Source organism: Heptranchias perlo, chromosome 1 (genome assembly GCF_035084215.1).
Source record: "Heptranchias perlo isolate sHepPer1 chromosome 1, sHepPer1.hap1, whole genome shotgun sequence".
Classification (NCBI taxonomy): domain Eukaryota; kingdom Metazoa; phylum Chordata; class Chondrichthyes; order Hexanchiformes; family Hexanchidae; genus Heptranchias; species Heptranchias perlo.
Window position 1 is genome coordinate 24613686 of NC_090325.1, and position 22418 is coordinate 24636103.

Genomic DNA, 22418 nt, shown 5'->3' on the forward strand with positions numbered 1-22418 from the left:
GGTGTGTGACTTGGAGGTGGTGTTGTTCCCATGTGCCTGCTGCCCTTGTCCTTCTAGGTGGTAGAGGTCACGGATTTGGGAGGTGCTGTCGAAGAAGCCTTGGCGAGTTGCTGCAGCGCATCCTGTGAATGGTACACACTGCAGCCACTGTGCACCGGTGGTGAAGGGAGTGAATGTTTAGGGTGGTGGATGGGGTGCCAATCAAGCGGGCTGCTTTGTCCTGGATGGTGTCATCCAGGCAAGTGGAGAGTATTCCAACACACTCCTGACTAGTGCCTTGTATATGGTGGAAAGGCTTTGGGGAATCAGGAGGTGAGTTACTCGCCACAGAATACACAGCCTCTGACCTGCTCTTTTTTTTCCATTCGTTCATGGGATGTGGGCATCGCTGGCGAGGCTGGCATTTATTGCCCATCCCTAATTGCCCTTGAGAAGGTGGTGATGAGCCGCCTTCTTGAACCACTGCAGTCCGTATGGTGAAGGTTCTCCCACAGTGTTAGGATGGGAGTTTCAGGATTTTGACCCAGCGACGATGAAGGAACGGCGATATATTTCCAAGTCGGGATGGTGTGTGACTTGGAGGGGAATGTGCAGGTGGTGTTGTTCCCATGTACCTGCTGCTCTTGTCCTTCTAGGTGGTAGAGGTTGCAGATTTGGGAGGTGCTGTCGAAGAAGCCTTGGCATCCTGTGGATGGTACACACTGCAGCCACTGTGCGCCGGTGGTGAAGGGAGTGAATGTTTAGGGTGGTGGATGGGGTGCCAATCAAGCGGACTGCTTTGTCCTGGATGGTGTCGAGCTTCTTGAGTGTTGTTGAAGCTGCACTCATCCAGCCAAGTGGAGAGTATTCCAGCACACTCCTGACTTGTGCCTTGTAGATGGTGGAAAGGCTTTGGGGAGTCAGGAGGTGAGTCACTTGCCGCAAAATACCCAGCCTCTGACCTGCTCTTGTAGTCACATATTTATATTGCTGGTCCAGTTAAGTTTCTGGTCCCCCAGGATGTTGATGGTGGGGGATTCGGCGATGGTAATGCCGTTGAATGTCATGGGGAGGTGGTTAGACTCTCTCTTGTTGGAGATGGTCATTGCCGGGCACTTGTCTGGCACGAATGTTACTTGCCACTTATCAGCCCAAGCCTGGATGTTGTTCAGGTCTTGCTGCATGCGGACACAGACTGCTTCATTATCTAAGGGGCTGCGAATGTAACTGTACACTGTGCAATCATCAGCGAACATTCCCATTTCTGACCTTATAATGGGGGGAAGGTCATTGATGAAGCAGCTGCAGATGGTTGGGCCTAGGTCACTTCCCTGAGGAACTCCTGCAGCAATGTCCTGGGGCTGAGATGATTGGCCTCCAACAACCACTACCATCTTCCTTTGTGCTCGGTATGACTCCAGCCACTGGAGAGTTTTTTCCCCCTGATTCCCATTGACTTCAATTTTACTAGGGCTCCTTGGTGCCACACTCGGTCAAATACTGCCTTGATGTCAAGGGCAGTCACTCTCACCTCACCTCTGGAATTCAGCTCTTTTGTCCACGTTTGGACCAAGGCTGTAATGAGGCCTGGAGCCGAGTGGTCCTGGCGGAACCCAAACTGAGCATCGGTGAGCAGGTTATTGGTGAGTATGTGCCGCTTGATAGCACTGTCGACGACACCTTCCATCACTCTGCTGATGATTGAAAGTAGACTGATGGGGCGGTAATTGGCTGGATTGGATTTGTCCTGCTTTTTGTGGACAGGACATACCTGGGCAATTTTCCACATTGTCAGGTAGATGCCAGTGTTGTAGCTGTACTGGAACAGTTTGGCTAGAGGCGCGACTAGTTCAGGAGCACAAGTCTTCAGTCGGGATGTTGTCGGTGCCCATAGCCTTTGCTGTATCCAGTGCACTCAGCCGTTTCTTGATATCACGTGGAGTGAATCGAATTGGCTGAAGACCGGCTTCTGTGATGGTGGGGATATCGGGAGGAGGCCGAGATGGATCATCCACTCGGCACTTCTGGCTGAAGATGGTTGCAAACGCTTCAGCCTTGTCTTTTACATTCACGTGCTGGACTCCGCCATCATTGACGATGGGAATGTTTACAGAGCCTCCTCCTCCCATTAGTTGTTTAATTGTCCACCACCATTCACGACTGGATGTGGCAGGACTGCAGAGCTTTGATCTGATCCGTTGGTTGTGGAATCGCTTGGCTCTGTCTTTAGCATGTTGTTTCCGCTGTTTAGCATGCATGTAGTCCTGAATTGTAGCTTTACCGGGTGGGCACCTCATTTTTAGGTACGCCTGGTGCTGCACCTGGCATGCTCTTCTACACTCCTTATTGAACCAGGGTTGATCTACTCTTCCACCCTCCATAAACATGAGCTCATCCAAAACTCTGCTGCCTGTATCCTAACTCACACCAAATCGCGTTCACCCATTACCCCTGAGCTCGCTGACTTACATTGGCTCCCGGACCGGGAACGCCTCAATTTTAAAATTTTCAAATCCCTCCATGGCCTCGTCCCTCCCTATCTCTGTAATCTCCCCCAGCCCTACAACCCCCCACCCCAACCCCCCGAGATCTCTGAGCTCCTCCAATTCTGGCCTCTTGCATATCACTGATTTCAATCACTCCACCATTGGCAGCCATGACTTCAGCTGCCTAGGCCCTAAGCTCTGGAATTCCTCCCTAAACCTCTCCGCCTCTCTACCTGTCTCACCTCCTTTAAGACGCTCCTTAAAACCTACCTCACCTGTCCTAATATCTCCTTATGTGCCTCGGTGTCAAATTTTGTTTGATAACGCTCCTGTGAAGCGCCTCGGGACATTTTACTCCATTAAAGGCACCATATAAACGCAACAACTTCTTGTTGTTATTTTGGAAAGGAAAATCGAGCAGGGTCTATAACATGCAGCCGATCCGGTATCGTCCGTTTTGCGCCCTGCCAAAGTTAAATTTCTCCCCTAAAGTTTCTATGGAAGAGTGGGCTTGATATTCTGAATGGCCTCCCTCATTTGTACTTATCTTTGTGAAATGAGATTGGGCACAACACAAAACGCATACCAACTGGCACAAATTTGGCAAATTCACTCTAAGAAGTCATAAGGATGGCTGGTATGGAACATAGAAAAATCCATACAGTATAGTTCTCCTGTGAGATTGAAAGATAAGGTACATTTTTGGGGTGGAGTAGGAGGAGCTTTACCCTGCAACTATTCACACAATACTTGGCCTGGCATCGACTGTAGATGATATCAAGGACCAAAGTAGAAAGTATTCAATTCTTTAACAGTAATAGCCCTCATTCTGATAAGCAGAAAAGATAATCACTAGCCCTACCCCCACAAAAAAATAACACTACACTTACAAGTCCATAAGTGGGGTATTGTGTCCAATTTTAATCGCCATACTTACAAGAGGATGTAGAGGTGGTGGTTAGGATTCAAAGAAGGGCCATGTTGATGGTTCCAAGTTTTAGATTATTGAGCTATAGAGAGGCTAAGGAAGTTAAACAGATTTTCAAAGGAGAAAAGGACAGCATAATATCTGGTACATAAGTCACATCTTCACCAGATTTATGTGACCCTTTTGCTATTTGGTTGCTCCACATAAGAGACCCAAGTCTGACTTTTACACCAGTGCACCCAAGTACATTGTTTTTACAGTAAGTGGGATAGAATCCAAGTTTTAAGATCTCAAAGGAATCAATAAGATAAAAGTAGAATTTTTTTTATGGGAACCAGGGATATAATTATATGCTCAGGAAGCCATAAAACGAGTTAAGTTTTCACATTTACAGTTAACTTATGAAATAGACTACCCCCAACACAGTGAGTATTGCTTCACTGGAAGCATTCCAGCTTAACATGAAGTAATAGGATATGAGTTTGGAGCCAGGGTGGACAGAAATAAGGATTTGAATAACAAGAAAGTTGGAAAGGCTGAATGTTTTTCTTTCCTCGTTTTTACTTTAAATTTTTAAGATCCAACAGCAATGACACTTGAAATTAAATCACAGCTGCAAGATTTATTTGCCACGCATGTGAGCGGCAAATGATCATTCATTTCACAATATATCAAAAAGGCCTTGAAAACTGGCTTCCCTCACCAGAATGGATTTTTAAAAACAAGTAATTTCATTTGTTGTGCTAACCATATACAATTTTTTGTTACTCAGACACCAAGGTAAAGGACCAAAGCATTACAGAAGTTAAAAAGAGTAGTTGAGATTAGTCAGGAAGTAGTGATGAGGTGATGCTTAGCTTGGGTTTTAAAATTGTAAACAATTTTACAACACCAAGTTATAGTCCAGCAATTTTATTTTAAATTCACAAGCTTTCGGAGGCTTCCTCCTTCGTCAGGTGAGGAGCAATGTTTATTCAGGAAAACACAAATTTACAGAGTTATGATAGAGTTTAAGTTCATTCAACACCCCCAGCCCCAACCAAACCACATGAAATGAAATAGAATATAATTTGAATGAAATTGTGAGGCAGATTTTCCTATTTCTGTACCTGGGGAGTATTGGATCACCTGTGCAAAGTGAACCGAAGAAAGGGTTGGAAAATCAGGTGGACTCCCTTGTGGGTGGATGCTCCTCTCTGCCTAATTTTCCTCTATTCAGGGATCCCAGGCAATCCAATAATCATAAGTGCAATAATAGGAAGATCTGCCCTATATATTTTGGCATCTTATTTATCACAGGGGTATCTGGTGCAATGAATTTTAAAACTGGATCTAATATTTGACTACGTACACTAAAAATATGGGGGTAATTTTCAACTTTGGACCAGGCGGAAAACCGGCGGTATCAGATCCGCCGCCCATTATACACCCCGCCCGATTTTGGGGGGTGTATAATGGGCGGTCAATCCAATACCACCACTTTTCCACCCATGCCAAATTTGAAAGTTACCCTCTATTTCTCTTGTTATGACAGTTTTTCTCCGTAGTAGAGAAAATGACAGCTTAATTTTTTTTTAGAAAGTTGTGCTGTGAGGATACTGGCTAATTGGCTCTGGGATTAGTTTTGGATTCTTTCACTCTAAATCAGATATTGGTAGGGAATTATCAAGCAAGTGTGGAAAACATAAAATGTATAACAATTTTTCTATTGAGTAACCAAGGTGAAGGGTGAAATGACAGGAAACACCAAGGTTGAAAGAGAAAAAAAGACAAAATAAATTAGGAGGAGGTGATTAGGTGACACCAAGCTTAGGTTTTAAATACACAAAGATAGTAGAAGGGAAGGCTGCAGGAGGTCCTGGGAATAAACTGGGGTAGATTCGCATCTGAAATTAAATAATTTACTTCTGCTGTTACACTAAATACATATAGGGAAGTTAACTAAGGCTTAATTTATCATAATTTTGTGGCTATCTGAAACACTGGATTTCTTTTTGCTTCCTTTACCTGTTTCCAGATTTTAATTTTCTTTCTTTCATTTCACTTTCTTTTATTCCATTTACTCTTTCCAGTTTTCTTTTTCACCTTTTTTTGTCTTTACTGTTTCATTGATGGAGAATGCTTGTCAGTAATTTGTGCAGTACTTCATTCTTGCCACTGTGTTGCACCATAATTCAGTTCAATATTTACATTTTTGTATTATCATGTTTCTGCCTCTGGGCAGTACTGTGTAGAAACATAGCTGTAATATTGCAGTGCCACCCAGCAGCTGAAATCGAGCACGACAATATTAGCTTTTTCAGTACTGATGTAAATTGCAGTGCTAAAGAACAGCAAGAATCTCATGCTGCAATAAGTGGACGAATTGATGCGAAAAGGAATGCATTAAATGTGCAAACTTGCTGCATTAACTCAAGCTCTTTATTACCCACTGCAATCAAACTTAGCCATTGAATTGCTTTCGTGCTATCATAACTCTAATTCTTTCATTTATCATATATGTACTGCAGAAATCCTTTTGTACTTCCATTTCTAATGCAGATTATAAATTAATGATACAGAAAATAACATTTATTAATGTTCTGCTGTGTTAAAGGCACTATATAAGTGTAAGTTTCTGTTGTAGTTACTTATTCATTCTCATTATGGGATAGATTTTTAGGCCCACTGATTATGAATCAGCAGGAAATCTAGCCCTATGTTCTCTGAATAAATGCAAAACGTTTTTGTTGTACTGCTCTCAAAGGGTTAAAGAAGAATATTGTGTGCCTTTACTTACTTGAAGCAGATTCCCTCATGGAAGATGGGGTAGACAATCGTGGTGTTTGCTGTCTAATACCAAATAGAAAGATTTTTATTAATAATTCTCATCTCCATTTACCAATTATACATTTACACAAATAGACAAATTCCATCACTTATAAGTAACTCAGAAATAATCTGCGAAGATTATGGGGGTGAATTTCCGCGGGGTTCTCCTGGCATGGCAGACGAGCTCCTTATTTGTGTAAATAGGACGTTTTAGGTCCCCTTTCTAACATAAGTATTTTCCCGCCCGATCCCCATATCCCTTGATTTCCCCTAGAGTCCAAAAATCTATCTGTCTCAGTCTTGAATATATTCAATGACTCAGCATCCACAGATAGAGAATTCCAAAGATTCACAACCCTCTGAGTGAAGAAATTCCTCCTCATCTCAGTCTTGAATGGCCGACCCCTTATCCTGCGATTATGCCCCCTAGTTCTAGACTCCCTAGCCAGGGGAAACAGTCTCTCAACATCTACCCTGTCAAGCCCCCTCATAATCTTATATGTTTCAATGAGATCACCTCTCATTCTTCTAAACTCCAGAGAGTATAGGTCCATTCTACTCAACCTCTCTTCAAAGGACAACCCTCTCATCCCAGGAATTAATCGAGTGAACCTTTGCTGCACCGCCTCTAAGGCAAGTATATCCTTCCTTAGAGGATATACTTGCCTTAGAGGAGACCAAAACGCAATACTCCATGTGAAGTCTCACTAAAGGCCTGTACAACTGTAGTAAGACTTCCTTACTCTTGTATTTGAACCTCCTTGCAATAAAGGCAAACATGCCTTTTCCTTTCCTAATTGCCTGCAGTACCTACACACGAACTATTTGTGTTTCTTGTACGAGGTCACCCAAGTCTCTCTTGGACACCAACATTTAATAGTTTCTCACCATTTAAACAATATTCTGTTTTTCTATTCTTCCTACCAAAGTGAATAACTTCACATTTCCCCACATTATACCCCATCTGCCACCTTCTTGCCCACTCACTTAACCTGTCTAGATTCCTTTGCAGACTCTTAGGCCCCAATATTAGAATGGGGGGAGGGGGGGTGAATGGGGCGTGTGGGCAATCCGATCAATGAAAAATGTCCGTTTCCCACGCGATTGCAATTCAATTGGTGGCACTTAACGTGGCTTCCGGGTTTGCCGTCGGAAAGCTGCGCAGCGGGCGGAGCGCTCACCCGCATCACAGGCTGTCAGCTGGAGGAGCTCTATTTAAATGGCTATTGCTCCAAAGCTTTTGCTGGAGTAAACACCCACAGACCACAACGGATGAGTACAGGGACAAGGATGCTCCAGGGTATAACGATGCCTCACTCCAGGTGCTACTGGATGGGGTGAGGAGGAGGAGGGAAGTGTTTTACCTGGCGGACAAGAGGAAGTGCCCTGCCTCTGCCACCAAGAAAGCCTGGCTCGAGGTGGCAGCGAAGGTGACCAGCGTAGTAACATATCCCACACCTGGATTCAGTGCAGGAAGCACTTCAATGACCTAACTAGGTCAACCAAACTGAGTACACTTACTGATTCTCCGACATTCTATGTTCCACATCACCACCCCCACCCCACAACTCATTCTCCACTGCCAAGACTACTCCATCACATCACTCCTCACACCCACTTAAGGCTCATCCTCAACGTGCCTGCACTTCCTCACCTCCCCATTAGTCACCCCACCTCTACCACTCACCCCAATCCTCATCCAATGTGATGTCTCTGTATCATACTCACCCTCTGATGCATCTCTTTCACGGTCATCCACACCCAAAGCAATGCATTCATCAGTTGGCCACTTTACCAACACTCACTCACACTTCCGTTCTTTGTCCCCTTCTAGGAGAAGAGAGCACAAAATGCACGTGAGACGGCAAGGACTGGAGGGGGCCACAACAAGTAGTGGTCCTCACAGACGCGGAGCAGGAGGCGCTGGAGCTCAGCCACACCCTCGAGTGCCTGTCCGTCAGGGACGGCGAGACTGGCACACCACAAATGTCTGGTGACACAACTTTAACATTCATCACACACAATATGAATTGATGTTAACATGGCTTGCCATCTTCAACACCTCAGTATGTTCATCGTAACACGACACATCTGTGATGATACTTAATATTGCTATCTGTTCTCTTACAGGGCCTTCAGCTACCGCAGTGATGGCAGAGGGCGATTCCTCAGAGGACCTGCCGGCCTCTGAGGGTGCACCGTCACATCTTATTGAGCCATTCACCGGCCCAGATACTCACACCTCGGTGGGTCCTAGTAGTGAGGTAGTTGGGTTGACACCTGGTGAGCCACCACACACAAGTGAGCTCGAGCAGACACTGGGGGCAGGGGCAGCTGTGGAGAGTTCGCGTCGGTGGGAGCACTCTACTCCAGGCTCTGCTCAGCTGGACGCTGATGCTGAACCTCGGGGGCCATCCTTTAATAGGAGAATAATCGAGGGACATCAGCACATTTGCAAGGTACTGGAACAGGTGTCACGGGCACTCTTCACAATAGTGTAGAGGATGGAGGAGTCCAACTCCTGCATGAGTGGAATAGTGGCAGAGGTACGGGAGGGAATCACTGAGATACTGTTACAGGGACATGAGCAACTCTCTGAAATAGTGTTGCAGGTAAGTGCGGGAATATCTGCGATGGAGAGGCTAGCCTCGATTGAGCTTCAAGCACGGCTCACAAATGAGTCCATTCAGGCCCTAACAATGGTCGTTCGGACTCAGGGTGAACAACATTCTGCCGTTTTAGACTGGCAGACAGATACACTAGCACTGGACTTACAAGGAATCACACATGTCCTCCACACTGTTGTCCAGCAGAGTGGTAGGAGTCATGTGGCCCTGGCCCAGGGGAGGGATGATGGCGAAAGGGGACATGGAAGTGGGGACGCCACTCAAAACGCTCTCACCTCTCACCCGTTGCTCCTCTTTCAACCAGTACCCGCAATGCTGCCTCCTCTCCATGTGGCTAAGTCTGCCCCTGCACAAGTACAGGGGGAGCAGTCTTTGGTGGGGCATTCACGGGCTCCAAAACCCAGAGGGTGTAGGCCCAAAGCATCTAAGCAGTCAGGGCATGAACATGAGCAACCTGAATGTATCTCTGCTGCAGCCTCAGGGGATGCACCACATAGAATGTGAAGGTTTTGTTCGCACGAAGGGTATGCATAAGGGTGTGTGACAGGCTATCATGTTTTTCATTTATACTTGCTTTTTGTTAGTGACATTAAATTTTATGATGGTCACCACTACTGCCACGTCCTGCCCATTCTTGACTGGCTTTTGCGATAGGGCCCTTTCATGAGGTTCACCATGAATGGCAACACTTGATGCCACCCATTGGGTCACCTTACAGTGGGTATATGTGTAGCTGCAGGGAGGGATGGGCGGGCTGGTGCGGGCGCTGCTCTTTATAGGTAGTGTGATGACTGGACTCTTCATACTTTCTGATGTTAGGAGAACCGTTCACATATCAGTGACTCTCTGGCCTCACGAGCAGCCAGGTAAGCATCTGCTCTGCCCATGGGTTCCTCCTCCTCAATGTGGGTGGCAGATGTGGATAGGGCCTCCTCAAGCGGCACCTCTCTCTGTTGTACCATGTTTTGCAGGGCACAACACACTACAATAATGCATCCCACTCTGTCTGGTGCGTATTGAAGCACTCCCCCAGAACAATCAAGGCACCTAAATCGCATCTTGAGCAGCCCAACATGAAGGAAGCTGCAGATGTCTGCAACCACCTGGCGACTCACTCTGAGCCTCTGTATGCACTGCTCCTCAGGGAGGTCCAGAAAGCTGAGCTTCGGTCTGTAGACCCTGTGGCGAGGGTAGTGCCTCCTGCGATGTCGCTCTCTCTCTTGTTGTCCTCTGTGTTCTTGTGCAGGTGCCTGTGGTGCAACATTGTGTTGTGGAGCAGCAAGTGGCGGAAGTCCTCGCCGTGCCTGGCGAGGCTGGTGATGTTACTTGTCCTCAGATGTAGTGGTGAATGCAGCCATGGCGCCCCCCCCCATCCTGATGGTGTGAGTTTGAGGGGGTCCAAAAAGTTGTTAAATATGTGTGAACAGAAGAATTGTGAGTGAAAAGTAAGAATTTTCAGTTGTAGCACAAAGATCTTGTAGGCAAAAATTTGTGTGAAAGAACTGAGTGCCCTGCAGCAAGAACTCACCTTTTCTCCCCAACTGTCAAACAAGCATTTGAATGTCCAGCTGGCTGCTGGCTGAAACACGGCTGGGCCCGATATTAGGAGGGAGGTAGGTTGCCAGCGGGGGGGTCGACTGGGTGCGTGGGTAATCCGCCCAGTAAAATCGGTGGGTTTTCCACGCAATCGTAAGTAAATTGAAGCCACTTACCTTGGCTTCCGGGTTTCACGCTGGAAAACTGCGCAGCGGGCAGACTGCACACCCGCATCATAGGCTGTCAACTGGAGGAGCCCTATTTAAAGGGGCAGTCCTCCACTGACTGATGCTGCAGAAAAGAGCCAAAATTACAGCATGGAGCAGCCCAGGGGGAAGGCTGCTTCCAGGTTTAATGATGCCTCACTCCAGGTCCTACTGGATGGGGTGAGGAGGAGGGGGAGGACAGAGATCTTCTCCCCGGCGGACAGGAGGAAGCGGCCTGCCTCTGCCACCATGAAGGCCTGGCTCGAGGTGGCAGAGAAGGTCACCAGTACCACCAACATATCATGCACCTGCATACAGTGCAGGAGGCGCTTCAATGGGTTACCACTCAACCCATTCCTCATGGCTCTGTCTCATACTCACCCTCGCATGCATCTCTTCCACGGTCAGCCTCACCCCACCTGCCACTACCTGTGCTGCAGCCACAGGGCATGCATCACATATGTGCAGTAGGAAGCGTAAGGCAAACGTGTCGTGAGCATGAAGGGGATGCACAAGGGCGTTTGAGGATTTGTCATGGTTTTGACTTATATTTGATTTCTGATCAACTCACATTACCTATTATATTGTCACCACTACTGTCACGTCTTGGCCATTCTTGACTGGCTTGTCCAATAATGCCCATTCATGAGGTTCTCCATGAACACCCTTGATGCCACCCATTGGGTCACCCTACAGTGGGTCTATGTGTAGTTGCACAACTACTTTGTGCAGGTGCCTGTTGCGCAGCACTGTGTTGTGTAGCTCCACGTGGCGGATGTGGACGGCATGCCTGGCGAGGCTGGTGATGTTGCTCGTTCTCCAATAGAGTGATGAATGCAGCAATGGACCCCCCCCCATCCTGACGGTGTGAGGGTGAGGGGGTCCACAAAGTAGGTAAATGTGTTTGAACAGCAGAGTTTAGGGTATGATTTAATAATATGGAGTGTGGGGACAACGGTGTGGCAGGCAAAACTTTGTCTGAGGTGACAGAGTGCCCTACTGCAATGAATGAGGGTTTACTCTGCACCTGTTAAATGGACCTTTGCAGCTGCCACTGGCTGCTGGCTGCAACACATTTGTTTAAACAGGGAGTGTCTCCCCCAGCATGGGAAAGATGCTCTGGGTAGTCCAAAATCCGAATCCTCCTAAAATCTCCAACTAATGAGGTCTGTAAACGACCTCAAGTACCCAGATGATGATCTTAAGTGGGATCCCGCCGGCTTTGATTGCCGGTGGGAGTCCCGCATGCGGGGGCTACGCACGCACCGATTCGCTTCATGGGGGAACCCGGAAGTGGGTGGGTTGGAGCCGGGGTCCAGACCCGCTCCAGGAATCTCCAATTTTAGAAGCCCCCCGCCACGAACGCACCCGCTCGGCCATCTGAAAATTGACCCCGGAGTGTTTCCCACAGCACGGGAAAAACGCTGAGGGTGTTTGAAAATTGGACCCGTGCCTTAATGTGGACAAAATTTAGTACTTCAAGTATCTACATAAGTCTCTTAACTATCAACTCACCGGCTTTAATTGCCGGTGGGGCTTACGCATTCGGGAGACGTGCGCACACCCAGACATGTCAGTAAGGAACCCAGAAGTCGGCGGGTTGGAGCCGGGTTTTGAACCCACTCGGGATTTCCGCGATTTTTGGAGCCCCCCACCCCCACTACTTCACTGGAAAATTGAGCCCTTTGTATCCTCCTCTCAGCTTGCTTTGCTACCTAGCTTTGTATCGTCAGCAAACTTGGATACATTACACTTGGCCCCTTCATCTAAGTCATTAATATAGATTGTAAATAGCTGAGGCCCAAGCACCGATCCTTGCGGCACCCCACTAGTTACAGACGGCCAACCTTAGAATGACCCATTTATCCCTACTCTCTGTTTTCTGTCCTTTAGACAATCCTCTATCCATGCTAATATATTACCCCCAACCCCATGAGCGCTCACCTTGAGTAACAACCTTTTATGTGGCACCTTATTGAAAGCATTTTGGAAATCCAAATATACTACATCAAATGGTTCCCCTTTATCTACCCTGCTAGTTACATCCTCAAAAAACTCTAATAAATTTGTCAAACACGATTTCCCTTTCATAAAACCACATTGACTCTGCCTACTCAAAATATGATTTTCGAAGTGCTCTGTTACCACTTCCTTAATAATGGATTCCAGCATTTTCCCAACGACCGAAGTTGAGGGCAGTGGTGACTCTAACTGCAAGGAGTAATGAGATGCTGCTCGGCCCAGCCAGGAGCAGCTCGGCATGAAGGAGGCTGCAGATGTCTACAACCACCTGGCGACTCACTCTGAGCCTCCGTATGCGCTGCTTCTCAGAGAGGTCCAGGAAGCTGAGCCTTGGTTTGTAGACCCTGTGGCTGTTCATGGAGAAGTTCATGATAAGACCCTATCACAAGAGCCAGTCAAGAATTTTTTTTAAATTCATTCATGGGATGTGGGCGTCGCTGGCGAGGCCGGCATTTATTGCCCATCCCTAATTGCCCTTGAGACGGTGGTGGTGAGCCGCCTTCTAGAACCACTGCAGTCCGTATGGTGAAGGTTCTCCCACAGTGCTGTTAGGAAGGAAGTTCCAGGATTTTGACACAGCGACAATGAAGGAATGACGATATATTTCCAAGTCGGGATGGTGTGTGACTTGGAGGGGAACGTGCAGGTGGTGTTGTTCCCATGTACCTGCTGCTCTTGTCTTTCTAGATGGTAGAGGTCACGGGTTTGGGAGGTGCTGTCGAAGAAGCCTTGGCGAGTTGCTGCAGTGCATCCTGTAGATGGTACACACAGCAGCCACAGTGTGCCGGTGGTGAAGGGAGTGAATGTTTAGGGTGGTGGATGGGGTGCCAATCAAGTGGGCTGCTTTGTCCTGGATGGTGTCAAGCTTCTTGAGTGTTGTTGGAGCTGCACTCATCCAGGCAAGTGGAGAGTATTCCATCACATTCCTGACTTGTGCCTTGTAGATGGTGGAAAGGCTTTGGGGAGTCAGGAGGTGAGTCACTCACCACAGAATACCCAGCCTCTGACCTGCTCTTGTAGCCACAGTATTTATATGACTGATCCAGTTAAGTTTCTGGTCAATGGTGACCCCCAGGATGTTGATGTTGGGTGATTCAGCGATGATAATGCCGTTGAATGTCATGGGGAGGTGGTTAGACTCTCTCTTGTTGGAGATGGCCATTGACCATATGATGGAGGGAAGGTCATTGATGAAGTAGCTGAAGATGGTTGGGCCTAGGACACTGCCCTGAGGAACTCCTGCAGCAATGTCCTGGGGCTGAGATGATTGGCCTCCAACAACCACTACCATCTTCCTTTGTGCTAGGTATGACTCCAGCCACTGGAGAGTTTTCCTCCTGATTCCCATTGACTTCAATTTTACTAGGGCTCCTTGGTGCCACACTCGGTCAAATGCTGCCTTGATGTCAAGGGCAGTCACTCTCACCTCACCTCTGAAATTCAGCTCTTTTGTCCATGTTTGGACCAAGGCTGTAATGAGGTCTGGAGCCGAGTGGTCCTGGCGGAACCCAAACTGAGCATCGGTGAGCAGGTTATTGTTGAGTAACTGCCGCTTGATTGCACTGTCGACGACACCTTCTCTCACTTTGCTGATGATTGAGAGTAGACTGATGGGGCGGTAATTGGCCGGATTGGATTTGTCCTGCTTTTTGTGGACAAGACATACCTGGGCAATTTTCCACATTGTCGGGTAGATGCCAGTGTTGTAGCTGTACTGGAACAGCTTGGGTGGAGGCGCAACTAGTTCTCGAGCACAAGTCTTCAGCACTACAGCCGGGATGTTGTTGAGGCCCATAGCCTTTGCTGCATCCAGTGCACTCAGCCGTTTCTTGATATCACGTGGAGCGGAGTGAATTGAAATGGACAAGATGTGGGAGTAGTGGTGAGAATGGTAACATTTAATATGAATTTAACCAAAACCAAATATAAATGAAAAACATGACCATCTATCATACACCCTTGTGCATACCCTTCGTGCTCACAAATCCTTGGGCTTCCGCTTCCTACTGCTTATACTTGGTGCATCCCCTGTGGCTACAGCAGAGGTACTGGCAGATTGCTCATGTTCATGCCCTGACTACTTAGATGCTTTCAGCCTACACCCTCTGGGTTTTGGAGCCTGTGAGGGCCCCTCCAAAGACATCTCCACCTGCACCTGTGGAGGGGCAGACTTGGCCACCTGGAGAGAAGGCAGCATTGCCGGTACTGGTTGAGAGGGGGGCAATGGGTGAGAGGTGGGAGCGCTTAGAGTGGCATCCCCACTTCCATGTCCCCTTTCGCCAACATCCCTCTCCTGGACCAGGCCCACTTCACTCCTACCACTCTGCTGGAGAACAGTTTGGAGGTCATGTACGAGGCCTTGGAAGCCCAGTTGTAAAGTATCTCCCTGCCTGTTTAAGGCTGCAGAACAACCGTTGTGAGGGCCTGAATGGACTCATTTGTGAGCCGTGCTTGAAGCACAATGGAGTCTAGCCTTCTCTCCATCACAAACATTCCCGCACTTAACTGCGTCACTTCTCGGACACTTGATCACGTCCCTGTAACAGTATCTCAGAGATTCCCTCCCGGACCTATGCCACCATTCCACTCACGCAGGAATTGGACTCCTCCATCCTCTGCGCTATTGTGGAGAGTGCTCATGGCACCTGTTCCTGTACCTCGCTGATATGCTGCTATCCCTCGATCATTTTCCTTTTAAAGGATGGCCCCCGGGGTTCAGCATCTGTGTCCAGCTGATGAGAGGCTGGAGAGGAGTGCTCCCACCGATGCAGACTCTCCACAGTTGCTCCTGCCACCAGTGTCTGCTCGTGCTCACTTGTGTGTGCTGACTCACCAGGTGCCAAACCAACTAACTCACTACTAGGACCCACCGAGGTGTGAGTACTGCGCTGGTGGATGGTTCGCTATGATGTGATGGTGCACCCTCAGATGCCGACAGGTCCTCCGAGGAATCGCCCTCTGCCGTCACTGCGGTCGTTGAAGAGCCTGTAAGAGAACAGAAGGCAATATTAAGCATCATCACAGATGTGTCATGTTGCGATGAGCATACTGAGGTGTTGAAGATGGCAAGCATTATTAACATTAATTCAGTGTGTGCGTGATGAATGTTAAAATTGTGTCATCAGACGTTTGTCTGGTGCCAGTCTCGCCGTCCCCGACGGACAGGCATTCAAGCGTGTAGCTGATCTCCAGCACCCCCTGTTTCGCTTCTGTGAGGACCACTACTTGTTGTGGCCCCCCTCCGGTCCTCGCCCTCTCGTGTACATTTTGCGCTCTCTTCTCCTAGAAGGGCACAAAGAACAGGCATGTGAGTGAGTGATGAAGTGGCCAGCCAATGAATGCATTGCTTTGTCTGAGGCTGACCGTAAAAGAGGTACATCAGAGGGTGAGTATAAGACATAGTCATCACATTGGATGAGGATTGGGTGAGTGGAGGTGGTGGGGTGGCTAATGGGGAGATGAGGAAGTGCTGATAAGTTGAGGATGAGCCTTAAGTGGGTGTGAGGAGTAATGTGATAGAGTAGTCTTGGCAGCGGAGAATGAGTTGGGGTGGGGGGGTGGGTGGTGGTGATGTGGAACACAAGATGTAGGAGAATTAATAAGTGTACTCACTTTTGCTGACCTAGTTAGGTCACTGAAGCGCATCCTGCACTGGATCCAGGTGCGGGAAATGTTGCTGCTGCTGGTGACCTCATCTGCCACCTCGAGCCAGGCCTTCTTGGTGGCAGAGGGAGGCCACTTCCGCCCGTTCGTGGGGTAAAAGACTGCTCTCCTCCTCCTCCTCACCCCGTCCTGTAGCTGCTGCAGTGAGGCATCGTTGAACCTTGGAGCAGTCTTACCCCTGTACTGCTGCATTGTGATTTCTGGGTTTTTACTCCAGCAAAAGCCTTTGGAGCAATGACCCTTTAAATAGAGCTCCTCCAGCTGACAGCCTGTGATGCGGGTGCGCAGTCTGCCCGCTGCGCAGCTTTCAGACGGCAAACTCGGAAGCCACGTTAAGTGGTCCCAATTCACTTGTGATTGCGTGTGAAAGCGGACTTATTTTATTAGTCGGGTTACCCACGTGCCCATTCACCGTCCCCCCCACCCCCCCGCTGCCATCTCGCTTCCAATCTAAAATCGGGACCCATGTCTCTGTAATGGCTGTTAGGTCAAACTCATTTATCTCTATTTGTGCAATCAATTCATCTATCTTGTTACGAATGCTCCGTGCATTCAGATAAAGAGCCTTTAATTTTGACTTTTTACCATTTTTTCCTGCTTTGACCTTACTTGTTGTTGCACTATTATCGGTGAACTCTCTGTCTCTTCCTGCCACGCTCTTCTTATCTTTATCCAAGTCACTACACTGTTCTATTGTCTTAAATTTTCTCATTAGATGTCTACATTTCCCCTCACTTGACCCCTTCCCTTCCCTTTTTAGTTTAAAGCCCTATCTATTGCCCCAGTTATTCGATTCGCCAGGAAGCTGGTCCCAGCCCGGTTTAAGTGGAGCCCATCCCGTCGGAACAGCTCCCTCTTTCCCCAGTACTGGTGCCAGTGCCCCATGAATCGAAACCCCCTTCCTCCCACACCACTCTTTGAGCCACGCAGATCTCTGATCTGTTTGTCCCTATGCCAATTTGCACATGGCTCAGGTAGTAATCCAGAGATTACCACCTCTGAGGTTCTGCTTATTAATTTAGTCCCTAGATCCTCAAACTTTCTCAGCAGAACCTCATTCTTAGTTCTACCTATGTCGTTGGTTCCTACGTGGACCACGCCAACTGGATCCTCCCCCTTATGCTCCAAGTTGTAATTGAGATGTTTAAAGGAGTTGATAAGATAGATAGAGAAACTATTTCCTCTGGTAGGGGAGTCCAGAACAAGGGGATATAACCTTAAAATTAGAGCTAGGCCGTTCTGCGGTGATGTCAGGATGCACTTCTTCACATAAAGGGTAGTGGAAATCTGGAACTCTCTTCCCCAAAATGCTGTTGAGGCTAGGGGTCAATTGAAAATTTCAAAACTGAGATTGATAAGATTTTTCTTAGGTAAGGGTATTAAGGGTTACGGAACCATGGCGGGTAGATGGAGTTAAGATACAGATTAGCCATGATCTAACTGAATCAGGTTTGAGGGGCTGAATGGCCTACTCCTGTTCTTATGATGAGCGGGGTAGGCGTTCAGGATTCTTCAGGGGCCGCTGCACTGTAAGCAATAAATGTTAAGTTTTCTTTTAACAATTTTTAAAAAATGTTCCTGTGGAGCCATATCACCAAATTCCCGAGCGTTGTTCAGAATGGAAAAGATAACAAATCATCTTGCTGCGATACTGTGTGGCCGAAAATCTGCAGTCCTGCCAGCATGTGCCTGCTGTAAATCCATTGGGAGTGTAATCAAACTGCTACAAATTAGGCTGGGACCTGGAAACATCTTCCCTGGGAGTTTCTGAAGAGCAGTGTAGGCACTTCCATCGTCTTTCTGTGGTGGGGGGGGTGGCGGCAGCAGTCCCAAGTAGAAGGAAAAGTGGATTCAGAGTAATGTTTATTCAGAAAAACAAGAGCTAACTGAGTTGTGACAAAGTTTACTCACCTCAGTTGCAGTTCATTAAACACCACCAGCACCCAACAAAAATACATTGGGGTTAATTTTGACTTTGGGCGATAGTATGAAATGGGCGATATCAGATCAACCGCCCATTGTACAGCTCTCTCAATTTTCATTTCCAATTGAAAGTCAATGGAAATGAAAATGGGGAGAGATGTATAACGGGCAGCTGATACAATATCAGTCTGTTTTACACTATCACCCAAAGCCAAAATTACCCACATTGACTGAAATAAAATAAAATTTGAATGAGACAATGGGACAGATTTTCCTATTCCTGTGCCTGAGTGTATTGGATCACCTGGGCACTCCACCTTGGACCCAGCAGAATCCATCAAAATTTCTAGCCTCTCCACATGGTTGGCACCCAAGATGCTAGCTGGGCATATTTCAATAAAGTGACCCGCTCCTGATCTAGCAAACCATGGCAGGATTTTACCATGAGGTCACCGGCACACAGATCCTGGCCCCTGGATTTTTATATTGTTATTACAGCCAAACTTTTCTGTTGTTGAAAGCAAGGAAGATTTATTGTGGTTCATCCAAAGGTGAATTTGCTAGCAACTCAAATTTAAGAATTCCTACATAATAGTTAAGGGAAAGTATTTCAAAAATTTTACTTGTTCTTTTATTTTGGGCAAAGCACACAAAAATGTATTAGCATGGGACACCTCGCTATCTGCAAGTTGCTACTAAGGTTCAAAATTCATTTTAAGCTTACTTGATTTTGATATATTGGATTTTAATCATTAATGGGCATTGCACAGATCGAGTTGATTGTAAGCAATTGACTATTCTTACACTTGCACAGGATGACATCAGGGTGGTGGACACCATGGCAGAATTCTCAGTAATATGTTCATGTTTCGAGTATTTTTAAGATTACAAAGTTTAATTATTAAATGAAATCTTCAGTAATTTAGAATTGTTTTCAACTCATTTGGTCCATACCCAATTTTGGATTTGTAAACTCGGCTGCATCTTGTCCCAGGTGCAGAGAGTTTATCTCAATGGTTAAATGGAAGGCAAATACAGCTGCCACATTTTCTTTAGTGAAGCTGGGCGTATGCTTTTATACAATACTATCTGAAAATAATGACTTGGGCATCACAAGATGTGCAAATCAAGATCCTCACCTCAACATCAAATTGTAAACTACCTCCATTTGAAAAGCCTGTGTGGTAAGCATTAGCTTTTCACAAAGAAAGAAATGGCAAATACTGGAAATATGAAATAAAAAGAGAATGGTGGAAATAGACAGCAGATCTACCACCAACTGTAAAGAGAAAAGACAGGTTAATGTTTCAGGTGTTGACCCATCATCAGAACTACCGACCTACTGTGTACTTATAGCATTTTCTGTTTCTATAATAAGTTTTTATAGCCTAAGGATTTAACTTGAGATACTAGATTACTTCATTCTATTGACTATAAGTTTTAGACAGGCTACGAATGGGTTTTAAAAGTTCTTCCTGTTTCTTTATTGGGTAGGTAAAAGCAGGTATTTCTCCATGAGGGCAAACTGAAGTACAAGGGCTTCTGAAGCAATTATAATACTCAATCAGAATCAACCTGGTTCCAACTCTTCAGACTTTTACCATATCTCTGCAAGCATTCCTTACTGGGGAAAGAACCACAATAGCAATCTGTGAGTCCTTTGATAGTGGCAACTGTGCACATTCCCCCGAGAAGGGCTAATGTCTTTGATACTCCATTTTGGATGTATAAGTGGAATTGGCCTCAGAAGCCAAGCTAGCTAGGAATTACTTTTATGTAATGAGAAACACCGAGGGTAAGTCAATAAGTATTTAATGGTTGGTTAGTGTTTTTTTAGTGGTTAGTGTTTTAATGTCAGATAAACAGTAAAGTGCCTTAAAGCTAAACAACAGTTTAGATAACTGTTAGCTAACATGGCAGGACAGCTGGGGCCTGTTGCATGCACATTCTGTGCCATGTGGGAACTCCAGAACACTTTGTGCGTCCTGGAAAACCACATGTGCACAAAGTGCCGCCAACTGCTCGAGCTCAGAGTTTCTGAGCTTGAGGGGCGGCTGGGGTCACTATTGTGCATAAGGGAAACTGAGAGTTTCGTGGACAGCACATTTCAGCTATAGACTGTTCAAGGAGAGGCAGTGGGTGACCACCAGACAGAATAGGAGGAACAGGCAGGCAGTGTGGCACTCACAAATTCAGTATTGAGGGTGTTGACATGTCGGGGGAGTGCAGACAGGAGCAAATCCACGGCACCGTGGGAGACTTGTGGCAGTTATTATAGGGGATTCAATAGTCAGGGGGATAGATAGGTGTTTCTGCAACCACCGATGTGAGTCCTGCTTGGTGTGTTGTCTCCCCGGTGCCAGGGTAAGGGACATTACTGAGGGGGTGCAGAACATTTTGAGGAAAGGGGAACAGCCAGAAGTTGGGGTCCATGTGGGAACCAATGACACAGGAAGGAAAAGGGTCAAGGTCCTGCAGTCAAAGTTTCAGGAGCTAGGGTGGAAGCTAAAAAGCAGGACCTCAAAGGTAGTAATCTCTGGATTACTCCCAGTGCCACATGCTAGTGAGTATAGGAATAGTAGGATAAGACAGATTAATGCATGGCTGGACCAATGGTACAGGAGGGAGGGCTTCAGATTCCTGGAGCATTGGGACCAGTTCTGGGACAGGAGGGATCTGTTGAAGATGGACGGGTTGCACCTCGCAGGGAGGTTAACTAATGCTATGAGGGAGGGTTTATACTAATTCAGCCAGCATTAGGATGAAACATTAGAGAGGAGAGGACTGGGACGGACAAGTAGCACTAGAGTAAAGAATAGTTCAGAAATAGGAGGCATATGCGAGGCAGTCTAAGATGAGACTGGAGTACATGTCCCTACAAGGTATTCAGGAAAGATAGGGAAGGAAAGGAAGGAGTTGGGGGTGGGGTGGGGGGTGGGGGGAGGTGGCGGTATTGATCAAATAAACTACTATAGCACTGGAAAGGGATGATGTAGTTGAGGGGTCAAAGACAGAATCAATTTGGTTAGAATTAAGGAACATTAGAGGAGCTATTACGCTACTAAGTACACTATAGACCACCAAATAGTGGGAAGGAGATAGAGGAGCAAATTTGCAGGCAAATTGCAGAAAGATGCAAGAACTATAGAGTAGTGATAATGGAGGACTTCAATTATCCCAATATGGACTGGGACAGTAACAGGGTAAAGGGCAAAGAGGGGGAGGAATTCCTGAAATGTATTCAAGAGAACTTTCTGGAACAGTGTGTTTCCAGCCCAACCAGGAAGGAAACAGTGCTGGATCTAGATCTGGGGAATGAAGTGGAGCAGGTGAAGCATGTTTCACTGAGGGAGTATTTGGAGAACAGTGATCATAATATCATTAGGTTTAGAATAGTTATGGAAAAGGACAAGGAACAATCAAATGTGAAAATGCCTAACTGGAGGAGAGCAAATTTCAATGAGTTAAAAAGGGATCTTGCCCAGGTGGATTGGAATCAAAAATTGGTCGGCAAAACAGTAACTGAACAATGGGAGGCCTTCACGGAGGAGTTGGTACGGGTAAGACCATAAGAGATAGGAGCAGGAGTAGGCCATTCGGCCCCTCGAGCCTGCTCTGCCATTTAATGAGATCATGGCTGATCTGATTTTTACCTCAACTCCACTTTCCCGCCCTTACCCCATATCCTATGACTCCCTTGCTGATCAAAAATTTGTCTAACTCAGCCTTGAATGTATTCAATGACTCAGCCTCCACAGCTTTTTGGGGTAAAGAATTCCAAAGATTCACGACCCTCTGGGAGAAGAAATTCCTCATTTCCATCTTAAACGGGTGACCCCTTAGTCTGAGACTACGCCCTCTCGTTTTAGATTCCCCCATGAGGGGTAACATCCTCTCAGCATCTACCCTATCGAGTCCCTTCAGAATCTTGTATGTTTCAATAAGATCTCCTCTCATTCTTCTAAACTCCAATGAGTATAGACCCAACCTGTTCAATCTTTCCTCATTAGACAACTCTTCCATACCCGGAATCAACCTAGTGAACCTTCTCTGAACTGCCTCCAATGCAAGTATGTCCTTCCTTAAATAAGAGCACCAGAACTGTACGCAGTACTCCAGATGTGGTCTCACCAGCACCCTGTACAGTTGTAGCATGACTTCCCCTGCTTTTATGCTCCATCCCTCTAGAAATAAAGGCTAATATTCCGTTTGCCTTCCGGATTACCTGCTGCACCTG